Source organism: Oncorhynchus kisutch, linkage group LG18, assembly GCF_002021735.2.
Source record: "Oncorhynchus kisutch isolate 150728-3 linkage group LG18, Okis_V2, whole genome shotgun sequence".
Taxonomy (NCBI): Eukaryota; Metazoa; Chordata; class Actinopteri; order Salmoniformes; family Salmonidae; genus Oncorhynchus; species Oncorhynchus kisutch.
In genome coordinates this window covers 5084681-5107773 of record NC_034191.2, presented here as the reverse complement: position 1 = coordinate 5107773, position 23093 = coordinate 5084681, and the positions used below count along the sequence as shown (strand labels likewise).

Sequence of the window (23093 nt, the reverse complement as noted above, 5' to 3'; positions counted from 1 at the left end):
CAGACCCTCCCATATAGGTTTAGGTTTGCACCTTTTGTTTTCTTTATTTTTTGGTTAGGTCAGGGTGTGACGAGGGTGGTATGTGTGTTTTTACCCTGTCTAGGGTTTTTTGTATATCAATGGGTTTTGGTATGTCTAGGTAAATGTAGGTCTATGGTGGCCTGAATTGGTTCCCAATCAGAGACAGCTGTTTATCGTTGTCTCTGATTGGGGATCCTATTTAGGGTGCCATTTTCCATTTTGGTTTCATGGGTTATTGTCTATGTGTAGTTGCCTGTCAGCACTCGTGTCTTATAGATTCATGATCGTTTTGTTAGTTTGTTTAGTGTTCTTCGTGTAAATGAAGAATAATGTATTCTAATCACGCTGCGCCTTGGTCTCCTCGTTACGACGAACATGACAACAACTGTCTGGAGGTCTACACCAGTCTGGAGGTCTACACCAGTCTGGAGGTCTACAGCAATCTGAAGGTCTACAACAGTCTGGAGGTCTACACCAGTCTGGAGGTCTACACCAGTCTGGAGGTCTACACCAGTCTGGAGGTCTACACCAGTCTGGAGGTCTACAACAGTCTGGAGGTCTACAACAGTCTGGAGGTCTACACCAGTCTGGAGGTCTACACCAGTCTGGAGGCTACACCAGTCTGGAGGTCTACAACAGTCTGGAGGTCTACAACAGTCTGGAGGTCTACAGCAGTCTGGTCTACAAAAGTCTGTTTTACAACAGTCAGGTCTGCAACCGTCTGGAGGTCTACAACAGTTCGAAGGTCTACACCAGTCTGGTCTACAACAGTCTGGTCTAAAACAGACTGTAGTTCTACAACAGTCTGGAGGTCTATAGAAAGGGAATGACACTACTTCCTGCTATCACGTCAAATGGGATCAGAGCTGCTATGGAGATGTCAGACTTCCTGCAGTATTGATCGTGGGCTATAACGATACTGTACGTATCCTGTGTTAGTGGAACATGGGTGTGTCCAGTGACGTTTTATGAGTTGTTGTAATTGTTTCATCATGTAATTGCGTTATTTAATGAAGATAAACCTCTGCCAAAACAGTAGTGGTGGAATAATAGGGATGGACTGAGCCTCGTGTTAGCAAATACTCAACCCTGACACTTATAGTGGAATAGGAACACCATGGAGTATTGCCAATGCCTCATGGTCAGGCTTGGCGTCAATTCAGAATGGAAACCCGAATTCCAATTCCTCATTTTCTTAATTGAAAAACATTGAAGAGAATTGAAATGTGAATTTCAGTGTACTTCCTGAATTGAAATGGAATTGACCTCAATCCTGCTCTAGGTTGGATTTACTTTTGCGTCAGATAGTTGACAAGTAGTAAAAAAAAACTCATAGGTATCTCCCCTTCCTCATCTGCGTTGAGCTAGAAGGAGAACCTGCACTATAACCTCATTAGATGGGTGGGGGAGGGAGTGCTGATGTTAGCCATTAGAATCATGAATGGAATAACAGATTAATGATTGATAATAGTTAATCATTAATATAACCTAAACATAGGTCTCCCTTCTTAAAGAGAACACACCCCTGATACACACACAACTCACACAACTCACACAACACACACACACGCACAAAACGAGGAAGGATTTGCCAATTCATCTTAAAATAATCTGTTCGATTTATTAACCTTGTATTGAAACACAGGATTCAGTCAGGCAACAACATTCTAATAGTCAACAGGTCAACATTCTAATAGTCAACAGGTCAACATTCTAATAGTCAACAGGTCAACATTCTAATCGTCAACAGGTCAACATTCTAATCGTCAACAGGTCAACATTCCAATAGTCAACAGGTCAACATTCCAATAGTCAACAGGTCAACATTCTAATAGTCAACAGGTCAACATTCCAATGGTCAACAGGTCAACATTCTAATAGTCAACAGGTCAACATTCTAATAGTCAACGGGTCAACATTATAATAGTCAACAGATCAACAGGTCAACATTCTAACAGTCAACAGGTCAACATTCCAATGGTCAACAGGTCAACACTAAAACAGTCAACAGGTCAACATTCCAATGGTCAACAGGTCAACATTATAATAGTCAACAGGTCAACATTCCAATGGTCAACAGGTCAACATTCTAATAGTCAACAGGTCAACATTCTAATAGTCAACATTCCAATGGTCAACAGGTCAACATTCCAATAGTCAACAGGTCAACATTTCAATGGTCAACAGGTCAACATTCTAATAGTCAACAGGTCAACATTCCAATGGTCAACAGGTCAACATTCCAATAGTCAACAGGTCAACATTCCAATGGTCAACAGGTCAACATTCCAATGGTCAACAGGTCAACAGCTCAACATTCTAATAGTCAACAGGTCAACATTCTAATAGTCAACAAGTCAACATTCTAATAGTCAACAGGTCAACATTCTAATAGTCAACAGGTCAACATTCTAATAGTCAACAAGTCAACATTCTAATAGTCAACAAGTCAACATTCTAATAGTCAACAGGTCAACATTCTAATAGTCAACAGGTCAACATTATAATAGTCAACAGGTCAACATTCTAATAGTCAACAAGTCAACATTCTAATAGTCAACAAGTCAACATTCTAATAGTCAACAGGTCAACATTCTAATAGTCAACAGGTCAACATTATAATAGTCAACAGGTCAACATTATAATAGTCAACAGATCAACAGGTCAACATTCTAACAGTCAACAGGTCAACATTTTAATAGTCAATAGGAGTCAACATTCTAATAGTCAACAGGTCAACATTTAATAGTCAATAGGAGTCAACAGGTCAACACTCTTATAGTCAATAGGAGTCAACAGGTCAACACTCTTATAGTCAATAGGAGTCAACAGGTCAACACTCTTATAGTCAACAGGTCAACACTCTTATAGTCAACAGGTCAACACTCTTATAGTCAACAGGAGTCAACAGGTCAACACTCTTATAGTCAACAGGTGATCTCAGTACTAATACATCATCACAGCCCTCCGTGGATCACCACACATACAGATATACACCTGCGTGTGAATTGCACACACACACACACACACACCACTGTGGTAACACACTCCAGGAGTCCCATCTCCTCCTAACACAGTACAAGTTAGTCAGGACATTACTCAACATGGAGAGAGTGTGTATGAGTTAGCCTGTGTGTGTGAGACGGTGTGCAATGTTTCTGTCTGGTTTCTTATTCTAGACCAGTCTGACATCACGTGTGAGGTTTTACTTCCAGAGAAAAATGTAATAATATGCACATACCCCCCCCCCAAACAAAAAAAATATGATATTCTAACCTGGCAGAAGAAAAAACACAAAAGCTTTTGTTCATCTCCGTTCAGATATCTTCTGACTGCAAACTGGCTACAGTGTTCCTCTCCGTTCAGCTATCTTCTGACTGCAAACTGGCTACAGTGTTCATCTCCGTTCAGCTATCTTCTGACTGCAAACTGGCTACAGTGTTCATCTCCGTTCAGCTATCTTCTGACTGCAAACTGGCTACAGTGTTCATCTCCGTTCAGCTATCTTCTGACTGCAAACTGGCTACAGTGTTCATCTCCGTTCAGCTATCTTCTGACTGCAAACTGGCTACAGTGTTCATCTCCGTTCAGCTATCTTCTGACTGCAAACTGGCTACAGTGTTCCTCTCCGTTCAGCTATCTTCTGACTGCAAACTGGCTACAGTGTTCCTCTCCGTTCAGCTATCTTCTGACTGCAAACTGGCTACAGTGTTCCTCTCCGTTCAGCTATCTTCTGACTGCCTTAAATAAAACAATACATTTAGGTTATTTATTTGATGTTAACGTGTCATGTGTTAGTCCGGCCCTTCTGAGTAGCGCTGTCCTTATCACACTACGGCCAACATATAGAGTATACATGAATAAATAGAATAATGACTATTCACTGTATTAGCCCTGTGCATTAAGATGGTATAGAACACGCGTCAGCCCAGCGTCAATACGACGGGGCTATAAGACCTGTCTTTAGGAGAGTTGTCTAGGAGAGATGTCTTTAGGAGAGATGGCTAGGAGATATGTCTAGGAAATATGTCTTTAGGAGAGTTGTCTAGGAGAGATGTCTTTAGGAGAGTTGTCTAGGAGAGATGTTTAGGAGAGATGTCTAGGAGAGATGTCTTTAGGAGAGTTGTCTAGGAGAGATGTCTAGGATAGATGTCTAGGATAGATGTCTAGGAGAGATGTCTAGGAGAGATGTCTAGGAGAGATGTCTTTAGGAGAGTTGTCTAGGAGAGATGTCTAGGATAGATGTCTAGGATAGATGTCTAGGAGAGATGTCTAGGAGAGATGTCTAGGAGATATGTCTTTAGGAGAGATATGTCTAGGAGAGATGTCTTTAGGGGAGATGTCTTTAGGGGAGATGTCTTTAGGAGAGATATGTCTAGGAGATATGTCTTTAGGAGAGGTGTCTTTAGGAGAGATGTCTTTAGGAGAGTTGTCTTTCGGAGAGATGTCTTTAGGAGAGGTGTCTTTAGGAGAGATGTCTTTAGGAGAGTTGTCTTTCGGAGAGATGTCTTTAGGAGAGGTGTCTTTAGGAGAGATGTCTTTAGGAGAGTTGTCTTTCGGAGAGATGTCTTTAGGAGAGGTGTCTTTAGGAGAGGTGTCTTTGGGAGAGGTGTCTTTAGGAGAGATGTCTTTAGGAGAGATTTCTCTAGGAGAGATGTCTTTAGGAGAGATGTCTCTAGGAGAGATGTCTTTCGGAGAAATGTCTTTAGGAGAGATGTCTTTAGGAGAGATGTCTAGGAGAGATGTCTTTAGGAGAAATGTCTAGGAGAGATGTCTTTAGGAGAGATGTCTTTAGGGGAGATGTCTTTAGGAGAGATGTCTTTAGGAGAGATGTCTTTAGGGGAGATGTCTTTAGGAGAGATGTCTTTAGGAGAGATGTCTTTAGGAGAGATGTCTTTAGGAGAGATGTCTTTAGGAGAGATGTCTTTAGGAGAGATGTCTAGGAGAGATGTCTTTAGGAGAGATGTCTAGGAGAGATGTCTTTAGGAGAGATGTCTTTAGGAGAGATGTCTTTAGGAGAGATGTCTAGGAGAGATGTCTTTAGGAGAGATGTCTTTAGGAGAGATGTCTTTAGGAGAGATGTCTTTAGGAGAGATGTCTCTAGGAGAGATGTCTTTAGGAGAGATGACTAGGAGAGATGTATAGGAGAGATATCTTTAGGGGAGATGTCTTTAGGGGAGATGTCTTTAGGAGAGATGTCTTTAGGAGAGGTGTCTTTAGGAGAGATGTCTTTAAGGAGAGATGTCTTTAGGAGAGATGTCTTTCGGAGAGATGTCTTTAGGAGAGATGTCTTTAGGAGAGATGTCTCTAGGAGAGATGTCTTTAGGAGAGATGTCTTTAGGAGAGATGTCTAGGAGAGATGTCTAGGAGAGATGTCTTTAGGAGAAATGTCTAGGAGAGATGTCTTTAGGAGAGATGTTTTTAGGAGAGATGTCTCTAGGAGAGATGTCTTTAGGAGAGATGACTAGGAGAGATGTCTAGGAGAGATATCTTTAGGGGAGATGTCTTTAGGGGAGATGTCTTTAGGAGAGATGTCTTTAGGAGAGGTGTCTTTAGGAGAGATGTCTTTAAGGAGAGATGTCTTTAGGAGAGATGTCTTTCGGAGAGATGTCTTTAGGAGAGATGTCTTTAGGAGAGATGTCTTTAGGAGAGATGTCTAGGAGAGATGTCTTTAGGAGAGATGTCTTTAGGAGAGATGTCTTTAGGAGAGATGTCTTTAGGAGAGGTGTCTTTAGGAGAGATGTCTTTAGGAGAGTTGTCTTTAGGAGAGATATCTTTATGGGAGATGTCTTTAGGAGAGTTGTCTTTAGGAGAGATGTCTAGGAGAGATGTCTTTAGGAGAGGTGTCTTTAGGAGAGGTGTCTTTAGGAGAGTTGTCTTTAGTAGAGATGTCTAGGAGAGATGTCTAGGAGAGATGTCTTTAGGAGTGGTCTGTGGTAGCCAATAGGAACACTGTGTGGTCTGTGGTAGCCAATAAGAACACTGTGTGGTCTGTGATAGCCAATAGGAACACTGTGTGGTCTGTGGTAGTCAATATAAACTCTGTGTGGTCTGTGGTAGCCAATAAGAACACTGTGTGGTCTGTGATAGCCAATAGGAACACTGTGTGGTCTGTGATAGCCAATAAGAACACTGTGCCGTCCGTGGCAGCCACTAGGATCTCTACATCAGATCACACAGGTCACAGACAGGAAGGGACACATCGTAAGACTTCAGAGTGCAAAAACAGGGTTTGTCTAAAGTCATCATATTGTCCTGTAGGATCAGACAACCTGCCTCTAACCTGTTTACTCCAGAGTGACTGCTAATGGCCAGATCAACATCAGTTATAAAATCTCTAGAGAGGAAAAAAAAGAGAATGAGGAGAGACCTGGGGTGTGTGACTGCTCCCTAGTGGACAGAAGAGGCACTGCTATGAAATGCTCTCACCCCCACTGATCATTATCTAGCAGTGGGAGAAATACACCAACAATTACAGAAATAGCTCATTTAAAGGCATACACAGAAATAGCTCATTTAAAAGGCATACACAGAAATAGCTCATTTAAAGGCATACACAGAAATAGCTCATTTAAAAGGCATACACAGAAATAGCTCATTTAAAGGCATACACAGAAATAGCTCATTTAAAGGCATACACAGAAATAGCTCATTTAAAGGCATACACAGAAATCAAGACATTCTTACACGAGGACATTAATTGCATTTATATTAATACAATCTCAAACAAGAGTGATTATAATAATATGAAGGAAAAGAGCACTACTTAAGACATTAAAGCACGTTTGTTTACCATGAGAGTTAGGCACTATGCTGTATTCAGCTCTACAGAAACTCGCACTGACAGAGAGGCAGCGCTGTGTGTGTGTGTGTGTGTATGTGTGTGTGTGTGTTTGAATTCAGTCAAGACAGCATATCTATATTTCACACAGAAAAAGGCCATGAAGTGTATTTACAGGGTTAAAAGCCCTTGGGACTCTTCATCTCCTCTGATCATCATCTTATTCAGTCTATCAGAATATTGCTGCAGGCGTGTCAAGACAGGAGATCACAGAGAAATATGACAGAGGAACAACCTTCAAACCCACATCTATTCCCTAATACCTTCTAATACCTTCTTTATTTCCTTAACTTTCTCCTTCTCTCTCTCCCTCTCTCTCTCCCACCCAGACAGACAGGATTTAACCCACTAGGCCAGCTGATCCTCATACGTCTTCCTGAAACAGTCTCCAGCAGGGAAGAAGTCCCAGCATCTCTCTTGATACATCTTCCACACATACGACTCCTGTTGTAGGGAGAGAGAGAAAGAGAGAGAGGGAGTGAGGGAGAGGAGGACAGGGAGGGAGAGAGAGAAAGAGTGAGAGAAGGAGTGAGGGAGAGTGAGGGAGAGGAGGACAGGGAGGGAGGGAGGGAGGGAGGGAGGGAGGGAGGGAGGGAGGAGAGGAAGATGATAAATGGAGACAGGAAGTGTTTACAGACAGACAGACAGACAGACAGACAGACAGACAGACAGACAGACAGACAGACAGACAGACAGACAGACAGACAGACAGACAGACCTGTCCTGTGTGCTCCGTTTCATCTTTATTGATTAGGTACATCAGGAAGAACCTGCAGGGAGAGGAGAGGAGAGGAGAGGAGAGGAGAGGAGAGGAGAGGAGAGGAGAGGAGAGGAGAGGAGAGGAGAGGAGAGGAGAGGAGAGGAGAGGAGAGGAGAGGAGAGGAGAGGAGAGGAGAGGAGAGGAGAGGAGAGGAGAGGAGAGGAGAGGAGAGGAGAGGAGAGGAGAGGAGAGGAGAGGAGAGGAGGCGGGTGTCAGAATGTGACACGATTCTGAATGAGTCGACTCTTCTCCACACATAGGTACTGTAACTTACATATAGTTGGCTAAGTTATGCTCTTCCAAGGTGTGCGTTTCGAAGCCATGAGGAGTTGTATCAAAGTAGTCGCTACCGATACCACAGATGAAGCACTGCGTCTGTAGGAGGAAGAATCGTTTTAATAAAGAAATTATGAATAAAATAGTTCAATGTTTTCCCCTCATGTTGACAACCATTCGTCCAATCTCCTACAGTACTAGCACACTGTCCAGCCATCAGTTCCTACAGCTGATCGTAGCAGCCATCTCTTCTAACATCTGATAGTACCAGCCATCTGGTCTAACATCTGATCGTACCAGCCAGCTGTTCTAACATCTGATCGTACCAGCCATCTGTCCTAACATCTGATAGTACCAGCCATCTGTTCTAACATCTGATAGTACCAGCCATTTGTTCTAACATCTGATCGTACCAGCTATCTGTCCTAACATCTGATAGTACCAGCCATCTGACCTAACATCTGATAGTACCAGCCATCTGTTCTAGCATCTGATCGTACCAGCCAGCTGTTCTAACATCTGATAGTACCAGCCAGCTGTTCTAACATCTGATAGTACCAGCCATTTGTTCTAACATCTGATAGTACCAGCCATCTATTCTAGCATCTGATCGTACCAACCATCTGTTCTAACATCTGATTGTACCAGCCATCTGTCCTAACATCTGATCGTACCAGCTATCTGTCCTAACATCTGATAGTACCAGCCATCTGTTCTAACATCTGCTCGTACCAGCCATGTGATCTTACCTCCATGTTCTCTCTGACCTGCTCCTGTTGGTCTCTCAGCTCACCAAATGCATCAATGATCAGACCTGCAACACACACACACACACACATCAGACCATAAAACACACAGGTCCAGAGCAGTGCAACCAAACATGATGTAGTCCGCTGGGGCTATTGCAATAGGATACTTCCCCAAAGTTACACATTTTTTAATAATTCCCCTTAGAGGATTCCTTACTCCTTCCTTATTCTGAGAATCCTCCAACGGGGGAAAATGTTTTTCCATAATGACGCACAACCCTTTGTTTATATTTGAAGACGGAGAAGTGGAAATGGATGAATACCCTGGATGATAGCCAGCAGGATGACGATTACGAAGAAGAAGAAGGTGATGTCGAAGACGACACGGTAGAGCTCGTACTCATCGCCCGCCGGGTCCTCGATCTCGTCTCCTATACCCCCGCCGGCACGCACACCCACGTACATGTGGAACAGATAACACTGACAGACAGAGAGAGGGAGGTTGAAAGAAGGCAAGTGGAGGGAGGGAGGGAGGGAGGGAGGGAGGGAGGGAGGGAGGGAGGGAGGGAGAGAGGGAGGGAGGGAGGGAGGGAGGGAGGGAGGGAGGGAGGGAGGGAGGGAGGGAGGGAGGGAGGGAGGGAGGGAGGGAGGGAGGGAGGGAGGGAGGGAGGTTGTAAGTCAGTAACTCACACATAAAAATAAAAAACGCTGCGCCACTTGGGAGCCCATAACGTTTGGAGTACGATAGTTTCAGGCAATATCACCAGTAAAGATACAGGAGATTTGACTCACGGTCATCATGTCATCACACTTCATGTCCGGTTCATCCTCGTCCTCGCTCATGTTGTAGAACTTCCTGAAGAAGTTAAAAGCCACGACGGTGTAAAGATACACCACCACAGCCAGTAGACCCACAGTCATCATCAGCTACAGAAGGAGAGAGAGATATCGGGAGGAGGAGGAGGCACTACAGTTAGATCTAGTTTATATATTCACACTCATTGGGTTCTGATGGGAGAAACTACATTTGACTGGGTGGGTACCTGATCGAGCACACAGCCATGCAATCTCCATAGACTAAACATGTGGGTACCTGTTTGCCGTTGTGTGTGACGGAGGAGAGGATGGTGCGCAAATCTTTCACACCAACGGCGATGTCCATCAAGTGACAGGCGAAGAAGAAGTTGTTGAAGTGTCCCAGCAGAGACATGACCATGTACCAGACTAGATAGAGGAACGTCTAGAAGAAGGGGCAATATCCGTATTAGAGTTGCAAAGCTACCGGTACTATGGTAATCTATCGTTACTTTGGTAATTAATAGTTGAATAACTTTTAAAAAACAAAAACATATTCACATAAATTATTCATTTTTTATATCTGAGTTCATATTGTCCATGAGTTTCTAATAGATAGACCATATGGTTCAAGAGAAAATAGCCTAATTAATGAAAAAAAAGCATCTTAATCAACAATGGCATTATTTTCAATTAACTCTTACAACTCTTCCAAATCTTGAATTTTTTTTCCACGACCAGTTTGATGCAGAAACAAAAAAAGACATACTGACATAGTAAAATAAATAAAAGAGCGTAAAAAAATGTCATGTGACTCGTTTCAGACTTAGTAGGCGTATGTCGCACGTCTCTACTTCACAGGAGAGGCATTTGAGTGTAAACTTTTTTTATTTTATCAAAATGCATTTTTTGGGGGGCAGAAATGCTTTCTGGAACATGTCAAATTTAATCTGCCTTAATAACAAACATGTATGCCATCTGTAAATATAAATAGAATTATTAAATGACGAGCATAGTTGGTTTAGCCTCAGAAAAGCCAGCAACCTTCGCACTACCCATGATTGGCTGAGATAATGAGTGGGCTGGACATAACGAGAGATGAGTTCGGTCTGCCATGTAGCACACTTCTGTGTATAATATGAGCTGGTCAGTATGTGTAGGTAATCCTTTCTAGCATGTCTTTTTTGAAAGATATAACGTAGTAGAACTGCATGAGTGTTGCTCTCCACTTTCTAGAGGACTGAGTTTTGAATTAGATAGCTAAGGAGATAGAGAAGATTCTGGCATTTGATTGCAAATATGTAGGAGTCAAAAAGAGGTGGAGAAGCGTCCATCCATGTATAAAGTTAAGATAGCTAGCTACATTTTCAGATATTACATGTTTCTAATTTTGTCAGAAAGTAATTTTCATTTCAAGTTAAAGTGTACCGATAGCTAGCTAGCTAACGTTAGCCGGCTGGCTCACTAGCTAACGTTAGCCGGCTGGCTCACTAGCTAACGTTAGCCGGCTGGCTCACTAGCTAACGTTAGCCGGCTGGCTCACTAGCTAACGTTAGCCGTGTATGATCTGTGTAGTTATATTATTTGTATCTCAGAGCCGTTTGCATTGATAGTTATAGCCTAATGCTAGCTAGCTAACATTGAACCTGGTTGGTTAGCTATCTGCTGATTCATGCAGTAACGTCATGAGTTGGGATTACGGTTAACTGTTTAGCTAGCTACATGTCTAAACAAAAGACTCCACTATGCAAGTAACTATTTCAATAGACTGTTAATGATGTCACTGTGACAACTGTCGAAAGACATAGCTGGTAAATTCGCTTTTTGTGACCCTCAGGTAGCCATAGTAACCCTCAGGTAGCCATAGTAACCCTCAGCTAGCCATAGTTACCCTCAGCTAGCCATAGTTACCCTCCGGTAGCTTTGGGTTAAACCAACATCTACTCCGATTTCAGAGCACTCTCATCTGAGTGTTTCAGAGCGCAGAATAACTGATTAATTGACAAACGCTCAACACCTGTTGAATATGGACGGTGTCAGTAAACTTCAGGCAAAAAAAACAACGTAATTGAATTGTTGCCAGCAGCACAGTTACAGTCACCAACACTCTAGATAACATAAAAACAGCCCAACCAGCTTTGCTAGGGCGAGTAAAATGGTCAGAGTGAGCTGTTCTCTCATTTATGTCTGGAAGTAGCTAGCAAGCTAGCTAACGTTAGCCAGTTAGCTTGAGTGCTTGACTGCTGTTGTTAGGTCAGAACGCTCAGATCAACCCTACTCCTTGGCCACAGCATCCAGTGTGCGCACTGAACGCTCCGAGAGAAAAATGCTGAGTTTACGAACGGACAATCTGACAACTCTGAGTTTACGAACGCCCAGAGCACACTCTGAGCACACACTGGCACTCCAGATTAAATTTACGAACACACCCGTAGTATGAAACAGCCTTTAGTCTTGAAATCTTTGGTTGTTTAGTACACTACCGTACTCACTCTGTTTAGCACATGGCCTCACATGTGAATCCTTAAAGAGATGGGTGGGGCTAAGGCTTAAGGGGGTGTGAATGATGCTGAATGTGTATAGACAAAGAAGAGCTCTCCAGTAGGTGTACCAAAACATTCAAGGGACATTTTCTCAAAGTGAGGTCACAAGTTTATCCACTTTCAAAGCAGAATTACTTTCCCATTGTTCCTCAACTGTAGTGTATGATATACAATTGTCTAGCTCTGCGTCTCTACTTTTATCTAATGTAAAGAAACACAATTTTCTAATTTTGCTACATAAGACCAAATCAAGCCGGTCGGTCACATATAAAATATTTCATGCTGAAACCCTCATATTAAACACCAATGGTATTCACTAAATTGATGGTTTGAATTTAGGATCATGTTTTACAGCTTTGTCAATCTATTTTTTTATTTGAAAATCATCTTATTTCATTGTTTCATATATTTTACATTTGATAAGGCTACACAGATGACCAGAGTTAATTACAGACACCTGTACAAATCTGAAGTACCGAAAATGTCCACTAGATGTCTTGTGACAGATTACATCAAATCCTTGAAAGATACCAAAATTCTGGTAGTTTACTGTTAAACTTCAAAAGTTTCCAGTAATATACCCTCCCGCTGCAACCATAATCAGTATCATAGGATCAGTACTACTACAGCAATACTGCAGTACTACAGCAATACTACTATAACAATACTACAGACAGAGAAATGGCCAAGTACCACACTAGATACAGGAATGTCTAGAAAACTCCACATTCACTGGACTTGTTACAATACTACAGCATGGTCCAGTATTGACTTACGTTGTCAGTGAAGACCACCCCGAACTTCCAAATCTGGTATTTGATATCAATGGAGATAATCCTATGGAGAAAACAACACATTTACTTCCCAGCAAACACACAACTACCACACAACTACCACACAACTACCACACAACTACCTCACAAAGCTGTCTCGATGTTGACTTCAGATTGTGCCATCTTACAAGTTGTACCAGTTGTATGTGCTTGTACATTGCTTGTTTGTTGTGCAAATGATTTACTAGTGAATTTGTATAATGTACTGTATGCTTTCTGCAGATCAGTGGGGGGGGGGGGGGGGGGGGGGGGGGTGTTTACGTACCAGCTTAACATGCCACTTTCTGGTTCGGGTTTCTTCTCTTGTGTCATGGCGCTGACGTCCAGAGAGGCCAGGTCCATCCCAAGCAGCTCTGCGATCCTCTCCCTACCGTATATGTCCCCGTACTTAGCAAGCACCTTTGTCTTCACAAACTTGTCCCAGTAGTTGTTAGGGAATGACCTGTGTGGAAAAGAAACATACTTTGAGAGAAGTGTCAGGGTTGGAAGATGGGTGTATCAATGCTATCTGTTTATTCCCTTTTATATTCTCATTGAATCTAAAAAAGAGATGGGTGTTTATTTTTTTATTTTTTTTACAATCACAAATAAAAGAGGTATTAGAGGACAGCCTTGTCTGGTTCCACCTTAAATCACTAACCGATGTAACAATGAGTACGGTTACATGCACACAATAATACAATTTTTGTGAATAGTCAGAGACATCTAATAGTTCGATTTAAATGTTTACATACTTTACAGGAAGAATGACTTAGTGTTTACATGGACACGAATATTGATAAATGCAGGAAAATCAGCAATAAAAATACACATTTTTAATTTTAATTCTGGGTTTGGACATATCACGTTTGTACGTGAAAACGAATTCTAAGATGCGTACTGTACTTTTTCTGAACTCCTCTTCATTTGCGCATAAGATGAAGGCTTGCACTGCTAATGAGTAGATAAAATACACAGCTGGAATTCTGATGAACCTGTTTACATGTTATTAATCATTTTAAAGATTTCTCAGAAAAAAAAACAACGGTTTTAATTTTCATATGCTTACTTCAACAATGACCTTACACACCGATTAGGATAATCAGAGTAATGTGTTTAATGCCATACTCGACCTAATGATCAGTGTCTTTCACCTGACTAGATAACTGATCCAAGGGTTAGGATTTAAGTCAGATTCGGGGTTAGAAGAGTCTTACGGGGTGTTGAGCACCAGTCGGTCCCACTGTCCCTTGATGTCATCGTCTTCTGGTTGCTCGGTGACATACAGACCATCAAACTCCAGCTTCCTAGCCAGCTCCTTTTCCCTCTTAAAGATGACCAGAGGAACCTGAAGGAAGACACACACAATCAGTAGCTGCTTCTCCCATGGGTGTGTGTGTGTTTATGTGTGTGTGTGTGTGTGTGTGTGTGTGTGTGTGTGTGTGTGTGTGTGTGTGTGTGTGTGTGTGTGTGTGTGTGTGTGTGTGTGTGTGTGTAGAACCCTGTACCTTGAGGCAGTTGTATCCAATGATACAGAGGAAAGCGATGACAGTGTGTATGATGGCCAGCATGGACAAACAGGGCTGCATGTAGCCTGTACTCTCCTCCAAGTAGAAAAAAAATGGTCCTTCCTCCTCATCATCATCATCGCCACCGTCATCATCACCACCATCGTCAAATGGATCAATCCCAGAACCACCCTCGTCCACAGCTCCGGAACCCTCGAACAACCCAGAACCCTCGAACGCAGCGGAGCCCTCGAACAGGGCGGAGCCCTCAATGTCTTCTGACCCCTCCTCTACATCATATCCAACCTTGTAAAACAGGAAGATTAGGTGAGTATAATATCATGTTATTACATATTATATTATTCTATATTCTATATTATTATATATATTATATATTCCACACTATATTCTATTATTCTATATTCTATTATTCTATATTTTTTTAATTATATATTATATTATTATACATTATATTCTATTATTCTATATTCTATTATTCTATATTATATTATTCTATTATTATTCATTATATTATTCATTATATTATTCTATATTATATCATATTATTCTATATTATATTATTCTATATTATATTATTCTCTATTATATCATATTATTCCATATTATATTACTATACATTATATTATATTATTATATATTATATCATATATATTATATTATTATATATTATATCATATATATTATTTTATTCTATATTATATTATTATAAATTAAATTATATTATTCTATATTATATTATTATACATTATATTATATTATATTATTCTATATTATATTATTCTATATTCTATATCCTATTATTCTATATTATATATATATATATATATATATATTATATTATATTCATTCTATATTATATTATTCTATATTATATTATTCTATATTATATTATTCTATATTCTATATCCTATTATTCTATATTATATATATATATATTATATTCATTCTATAATATATTATTCTATATAGTATCATTCTATATTCTATATCCTATTATTCTATATTATATATATATATATTATATTCATTCTATAATATATTATTCTATATAGTATCATTCTATATTCTATATCCTATTATTCTATATTATATATATATATATATATTATATTCATTCTATAATATATTATTCTATATAGTATCATTCTATATTCTATATCCTATTATTCTATATTATATATATATATATATATATTATATTATATTATTCTATATTATATTATTCTATATTCTATATCCTATTATTCTATTTTATATATATATATATTATATTATATTCATTCTATATTATATTATTCTATATTATATATATATATATTATATTCATTCTATAATATATTATTCTATATAGTATCATTCTATATTCTATATCCTATTATTATATATATTATATATATATATTATATTCATTCTATAATATATTATTCTATATAGTATCATTTTATATTCTATATTCTATTACTCTATATTATATTCATTCTATATTATATTATTCTATATAGTATCATTCTATATTCTATATTCTATTACTCTACATTATATTCATTCTATATTATATTATTCTATATTATATTATTCTATATTATACGTTAATATATTATTTGACACTATATTATGGTATTCTATATTATATTATTCTATATAATATTATTCTATATTATATTATACGTTATTATATTATTCTACACTATATTATATTATTCTACACTATATTATATTATACATTATTATATTATTCTATATTATATTATATGTTATTATATTTTTCTACACTATATTATATCATTCTATATTATACGTTATTATATTATTCTATATTCTATACTATATTATGTTATTCTATATTATATTATTCTATATTATATTATTCTATATTATATTATTCTATATTATACGTTATTATATTATTCTATATTCTATACTATATTATGTTATTCTATATTATATTATTCTATATTATACTATTCTATATTATATTATTCTATATCATACGTTAATATATTATTCTACACTATATTCTATATTATATTATTCTATATTCTATACTATATTATGTTATTCTATATTATATTATTCTATATTCTATTATTCTATATTATACGTTAATATATTATTCTACACTATATTCTATATTATTATATTATTCTATATTATACGTTATTATATTATCTACACTATATTATGTTATTCTATATTATATTATTCTATATTATACTATTCTATATTATACGTTATTATATTATTCTATATTCTATACTATATTATATTCATTCTATATTATATTATTCTATATTATACTATTCTATATTATACGTTATTATATTATTCTATATTCTATACTATATTATGCTATACGTTATTATATTATATATTACATTGTTCTATACATTATAATATATTTTAATTGTTTAACCTTTATTTAACTAGGCAAGTCAGTTAAAAACAAATTCTTATTTACAATGATGGCCTAGGAACAGTGGGTTAACTGCCTTGTTTAGGGGCAGAAGGACAGATTTTTACTTTGTCAGCTCAGGGATTCGATTTTGCAACCTTCCAGATACTAGTCCAACGCTCTAACCACTAGGCTACCCTGCCGCCCCTACACTCTAACCACTAGGTTACCCTGCCGCCTCTACACTCTAACCACTAGGTTACCTGCCGCACAATGTTATATGATTCTATATTCTATTATTATATTATACATTATTCTATATTATATATTATACATTATTCTATATTATGTTTCACCTTGTAGAAGAGCAGGATGAAGTTGAGGGCAAAGGCGATGAAGAGAGCCAGGAAGCGCAGGTTGTAGAAATTACGAGACAGATAGTTCTGGTTGGAGACAGAGAAACAGGTTGTAGAAGTTACAGGTCTGATAGTTCCGCTTGGAGACAGCAAAATTGATCCATGGTCATGCATTGGTAATGTATTGTTAATGCATAGATCATGATTGATAAGTAGTGATAAGGAGGATAATAGTTATGTATTTGTAATTTATTCATAACGTATTGATCATGATTGATAATGCATTGATCATGATTGATAATGTATTCATAATGTATTGCGCATGATTGATAATGTATTGGTAATGTATTGCGCATGATTGATAATGTATTCATAATGTATTGATCATGGGTGATAATGTATTGGTAATGCAGCGATCACAGTCGATAATGTATTGGTAATGCATTGGCAATGTATCGATAATGTATTGCAATGTACTGATAATTTATTGGTAATGTATTGTTAATGTATCTATAATGTATTGATAATGTATTGATCACGTATTGATCACGGTTGATAATGTATCGATAATGTATCAGTAATGTATTGGCAATGTATTGATGATGTAGCGGTAATGTATCGACCATGTATCGATCATGGTCGATAATGTATCGATAATGTATCGATAATGGTTGATAATGTATCGATAATGTATCGATCATATATCGGTAATGTATTGATCACAGTTGATAATGTATTGATAATGTATTGGTAATGCATTGGTCATGTATTGATCACGGTTTATAATGAATCGATAATGTATCAGTAATGTATTGGCAATGTATCGATAATGTAATTATCACAGTCAACAATGTATCGATAATGTATCGGTCATGTATTGGTAATGTATTGATCACAGTTGATAATGTAACAATAATGAATCGATCACGGTCGACAATGTATTGATCACGGCCGATAATGGATCGATAATGTATTAATAACGTATTGGTAATAGTCACCATGAATTTGATCCTCTGAATCTCCAGCTCATTCCAAAGCTCATAGCCCTCCTCCGCAGGTTTCTTCTCCTTCTTTGCCTTGGTCTTCAATGTTTCCTCCTTTGCTTCCAGTTCTTCCTCTTTTACCACGGGCTCAGCCTCCTTCTCTGCCTTCTCTCCATTCTCATTGCTGGAGGACAATCCATCAATCAGTCAGTCAGTCAGGCAGTCAGTCAGTCAGTCGGTCAGTCGGTCAGTCGGTCAGTCGGTCAGTCAGTAAGTCAGTCAGTGAGTCAGTCAGTCAGTCAGTGAGTCAGTCAGTGAGTCAGTCAGCCAGTCAGTGATTGAGTCAGTCAGTCGATGAGTCAGTGAGTCAGCCAGTGAGTCAGTGAGTCAGTGAGTCAGTGAGTCAGTCAGTCAGTCAGTCATTCAGTCATTCAGTCATTCAGTGAGTGAGTGAGTAAAAACGATAATTAAAACAAGAAAGAGAAGACTCACTCAGCCTTCTCCTCCTCTGGGGGTGTCTCTTCCTCTGGTTCTGGTTCTTGTATTTCTTCACCCTCTCCTCCGGACGTTGCTTCCAGCTACAACACACCACACACTGTCAACAACTGGCACAGCACACTGTCAACAACTGGATCAACACACTGTCAACAACTGGCACAACACACTGTCAACAACTGGCACAATACACTGTCAACAACTGGATAAACACACTGTCAACAACTGGCACAGTACACTGTCAACAACTGGCACAACACACTGTCAACAACTGGCACAACACACTGTCAACAACTGGCACAACACACACTGTCAACAACTGGCACAGCACACTGTCAACAACTGGCACAGCACACTGTCAACAACTGGCACAACTCACTGTCAACAACTGGCACAACACACACTGTCAACAACTGGCACAACACACTGTCAACAACTGGTAAAACACACTGTCAACAGCTGGAAAAACACACACTGTCAACAACACACGGTCAAAAACTGGCACAACACACTGTCAACAACTGGCACAACACACTGTCAACAACTGGCACAACACACTGTCAACAACTGGCACAACACACTTTCAACAACTGGCACACCACACTGTCAACAACTGGCACAACACACTGTCAACAACTGGCACAACACACTGTCAACAACTGGCACAACACACTGTCAACAACTGGCACAACACACTGTCAACAACTGGCACAACACACTGTCAACAACTGGCACAACACACTGTCAACAACTGGCACAGCACACTGTCAACAACACACTGTAAACAACTGGCACAACACACTGTCAACAACTGGCACAACACACTGTCAACAACTGGCACACCACACTGTCAACAACTGGAACAACACACACTGTCAACAACTGGCAGAACACACTGTCAACAACTGGCACAACACACTGTCAACAACTGGCACAACACACAGTCAACAACTGGCACAACACACAGTCAACAACTGGCACAACACACACTGTCAACAACTGGCACAGTACACTGTCAACAACTGGAACAATACACTGTCAACAACTGGCACAACCACTGTCAACAACTGGCACAGTACACTGTCAACAACTGGAACAACACACTGTCAACAACTGGCACAACACACTGTCAACAACACACTGTCAACAACTGGCACAACACACACTGTCAACAACTGGCACAACACACACTGTCAACAACTGGAAAAACACACTGTCAACAACTGGCACAACACACTGTCAACAACTGGCACAACACACTGTCAACAACTGGCACAACAAACACTGTCAACAACTGGCACAGCACACTGTCAACAACTGGCACAGCGCACTGTCAACAACTGGCACAGCACACTGTCAACAACCGGCACAACTCACTGTCAACAACTGGCACAACACACTGTCAACAACTGGCACAACAAACACTGTCAACAACTGGCACAACACACACTGTCAACAACTGGCACAACACACACTGTCAACAACTGGCACAACACACACTGTCAACAACTGGCACAACACACACTGTCAACAACTGGCACAACACACACTGTCAACAACTGGCACAACAAACACTGTCAACAACTGGCACAACACACACTGTCAACAACTGGCACAACACACTGTCAACAACTGGCACAACACACTGTCAACAACTGGCACAACACACACTGTCAACAACTGGCACAACACACTGTCAACAACTGGCACAACACACTGTCAACAACTGGCACAACACACTGTCAACAACTGGCACAACACACACTGTCAACAACTGGCACAACACACACTGTCAACAACTGGCACAGCACACTGTCAACAACTGGCACAACACACTGTCAACAACTGGCACAACAAACACTGTCAACAACTGGCACAACACACACTGTCAACAACTGGCACAACATCCTCAGTCTATCATGTATAAATAATATATAAATAACATAACTAAGGTGATGAGTTTTTTCTGACCATGTGGCCGGATCAGGTCAGTTTAAGTGGTTAGAAAAACATACAGTATAAATTGTTATAATACAGTGCCCTCTGTAATTATTGGGACATATACATGTCTTCTTCTTATTTTGACAGTTTGAAATCAGAGTATGAGGTGAAAGTGCACAATGTCAGCTTTAATTTGAGGGTATTTTCATTCATATCGAGTGAACCGTTTAGAAATTACAGCCCTTTTTGTACATAGTCCCCCCCCGCCATTTTAGGGGACCAAAAGTATTGGGACACATTCACTTATATGTGTATTTATGTATTAAAAAGTTTAGTATTTGTTCCCGTATTCATAGCACACAATGATTACATGAAGCTTATGACTTTACAAACTTGTTGGATGAATTTGCTGTTTGTTTTGGTTGTGTTTCAGATTATTTTGTGTCCAATATAAATGAATGGTAAATAATGCATTGTGTCAATATGGAATTTGATTTAAAATCTTAACTTTTGGAGTATAGAGCTAAAAGAATTGTTCCAATAATTACAGAGTGTACCGTAACATAATACATAAATAAATAAATACTAATAATATATCAAAAAAACATCATGGGTGTAAACTCACCAGTTTCCTCTTGAGCAGTGGGGTTCCTTCTGGAGTAGGGGGCTCTACAGTTGTGGTCTCCCCAAAGTCTCCCAGCCCTCCAGGGGTGTCGAACCCAGGCATCCGTCCTCCCTCCTTCTCCTCACCATCCCCTCCCTCCTCTCCTTCCTCTCCTCCTCCCACGTCTCTTTCCTCTCCTCCGTCTATCCCCTCCTGACCCTCATCGGCACCTGGCTCAGGTGGCAGTTCATCGTGCACCTCATCTTGCGTTGGGTCCGGCATACTGGCCAAAAGCTCAGTCACTGTGATCTTCTTGGCACCCTCTACCAGTTCTCCTCCAAACAGGGTGCTCCAGATCAGCATGAAGAAGCCCTTACACACACTGTAGATGAAAGACAGGATACCAAACAGGATGGTGTAGATGAACGTGGCCAAGCCCACCACCATATCCTTCAGAGTCATCTTCCTAAGCTTGCGGTAGCGCCGCCGTAGATTCCTGAAGGTGAACATGTTGAAGAAGTTCACCACGCTTGTCAGGAAGTCAGAGAACGCCGAGCTCGACTCGGGAGCAATCTCTTCTCCATTTTCGTCCAACTCTCCTCCTCCTCCTCCTTCTTCCTCTTCATCCTCTGAGTCTACCACCTCCTCTTCCTCCTCCTCAGAAATCTGTGAGGCGATGTTCATCTCAAAGATGGTGTCCTCGCAGAAGTTGACAAACAACTCCATCTTCTCGCTCTCCCCGCCCTCGTTGACCACGTCGAAGATGAACTGTCTCTTGGACTCTCTGACCTGCGGCATCTCCCACTGGTTCCTGTTGGCCTCGCTGATCTCAAAATAGATCCTCTCGATCTTCCTGCTCGCTCCCATGATCTCTATCCGGCCAAGGAAGGGTCTAAAGTAGTTGAGGACGCTCTCGGCTTGCTCAAGAAAGTTCTGTAGTCGCGTATCGTGGGGTACGTGCTCAGACAGGTTGGTGAGCAGTACGGCAATGTTGAAGCCGATGTCCTTGGCCGGCTCCTGGAAGCGGTCGGCAAACTCCTCAAAGTTGATCATCTCGTTCTCGTCGGCCTCGGAACAAGACAGAAGGAACTGGATCTCAGACGGAGAGTACTGCTTCTGGCTGTCCATGGCCTGAAAGGAAGGAATAAATGAATGCATCAAAACGTAAATTTGCCATGTGAGTACAACAACCCACACATTTAAAACACAATCAAAACCAGTGTATTTCCATGGTCCTTGTTTTTTCTTTTGGCAAGTGAGCGGGCAGCTAGGGAAAAATATTGGGATCTCCAAAGGCACAAAATAGGAAAATACATGCATGTGGTGCCTTGAAGCGTAGCCACTTTAATGTTCATGCCCTCAACAGAACCCCAAGCCATGTAGTCAACCTGAAATGAGCCCATTGGCTTGATAATGAACAGGGGCGACAGGGTAGCCTAGTGGTTAGAGCGTTGGACTAGTAACCGGAAGGTTGCAAGTTCAAATCCCTGAGCTGACATGGTACAAATCTGTCGTTCTGCCCCTGACAAGGCAGTTAACCCACTGTTCCTAGGCCGTCATTGAAAATAAGAATTTGTTCTGACTTGGCAAGTTAAATAAAGGTTAAAAAACCCCACAGCTGACCTCCATAGGTAACTTAAGACTGTGGCTGGTTACTTTTCCCCCTCAGTCAAGATGAGAGGACTGAGGGAGCATATAGCTCTGTTTTGGGAACATAGATTTTTATGAACATTTACATTTGATTCTTGAAGAGATTATTAGATTATAACTTGTATTTTGTTTAGAATTGACTTTGTCTCATGAGCCTTTTTTTTTTACTAGAAACCTAGTCTAGCTCTAGTCAGTGGCAGCACGGTCTGTCACAGTACAATGCATATACACTGAATAAAAACATGCTCTTTCCACGACACAGATTAACCAGGTGAATCCAGGAGAAAGATCCCATATTAATGACACCTGTTAAATCCACTTCAATCCGTGTAGATGAAGAGGAGGA

The 23093-nt window shown here is 39.9% G+C and overlaps 1 pseudogene; it reads right to left on the bottom strand.

Annotated features, from left to right (window-relative positions):
• Nucleotides 1–1616: 1616 nt before the first annotated feature.
• LOC109884303 (ryanodine receptor 1-like) overlaps nucleotides 1617–23093 on the bottom strand; it is a 47439-nt pseudogene continuing 25962 nt past the window's right edge.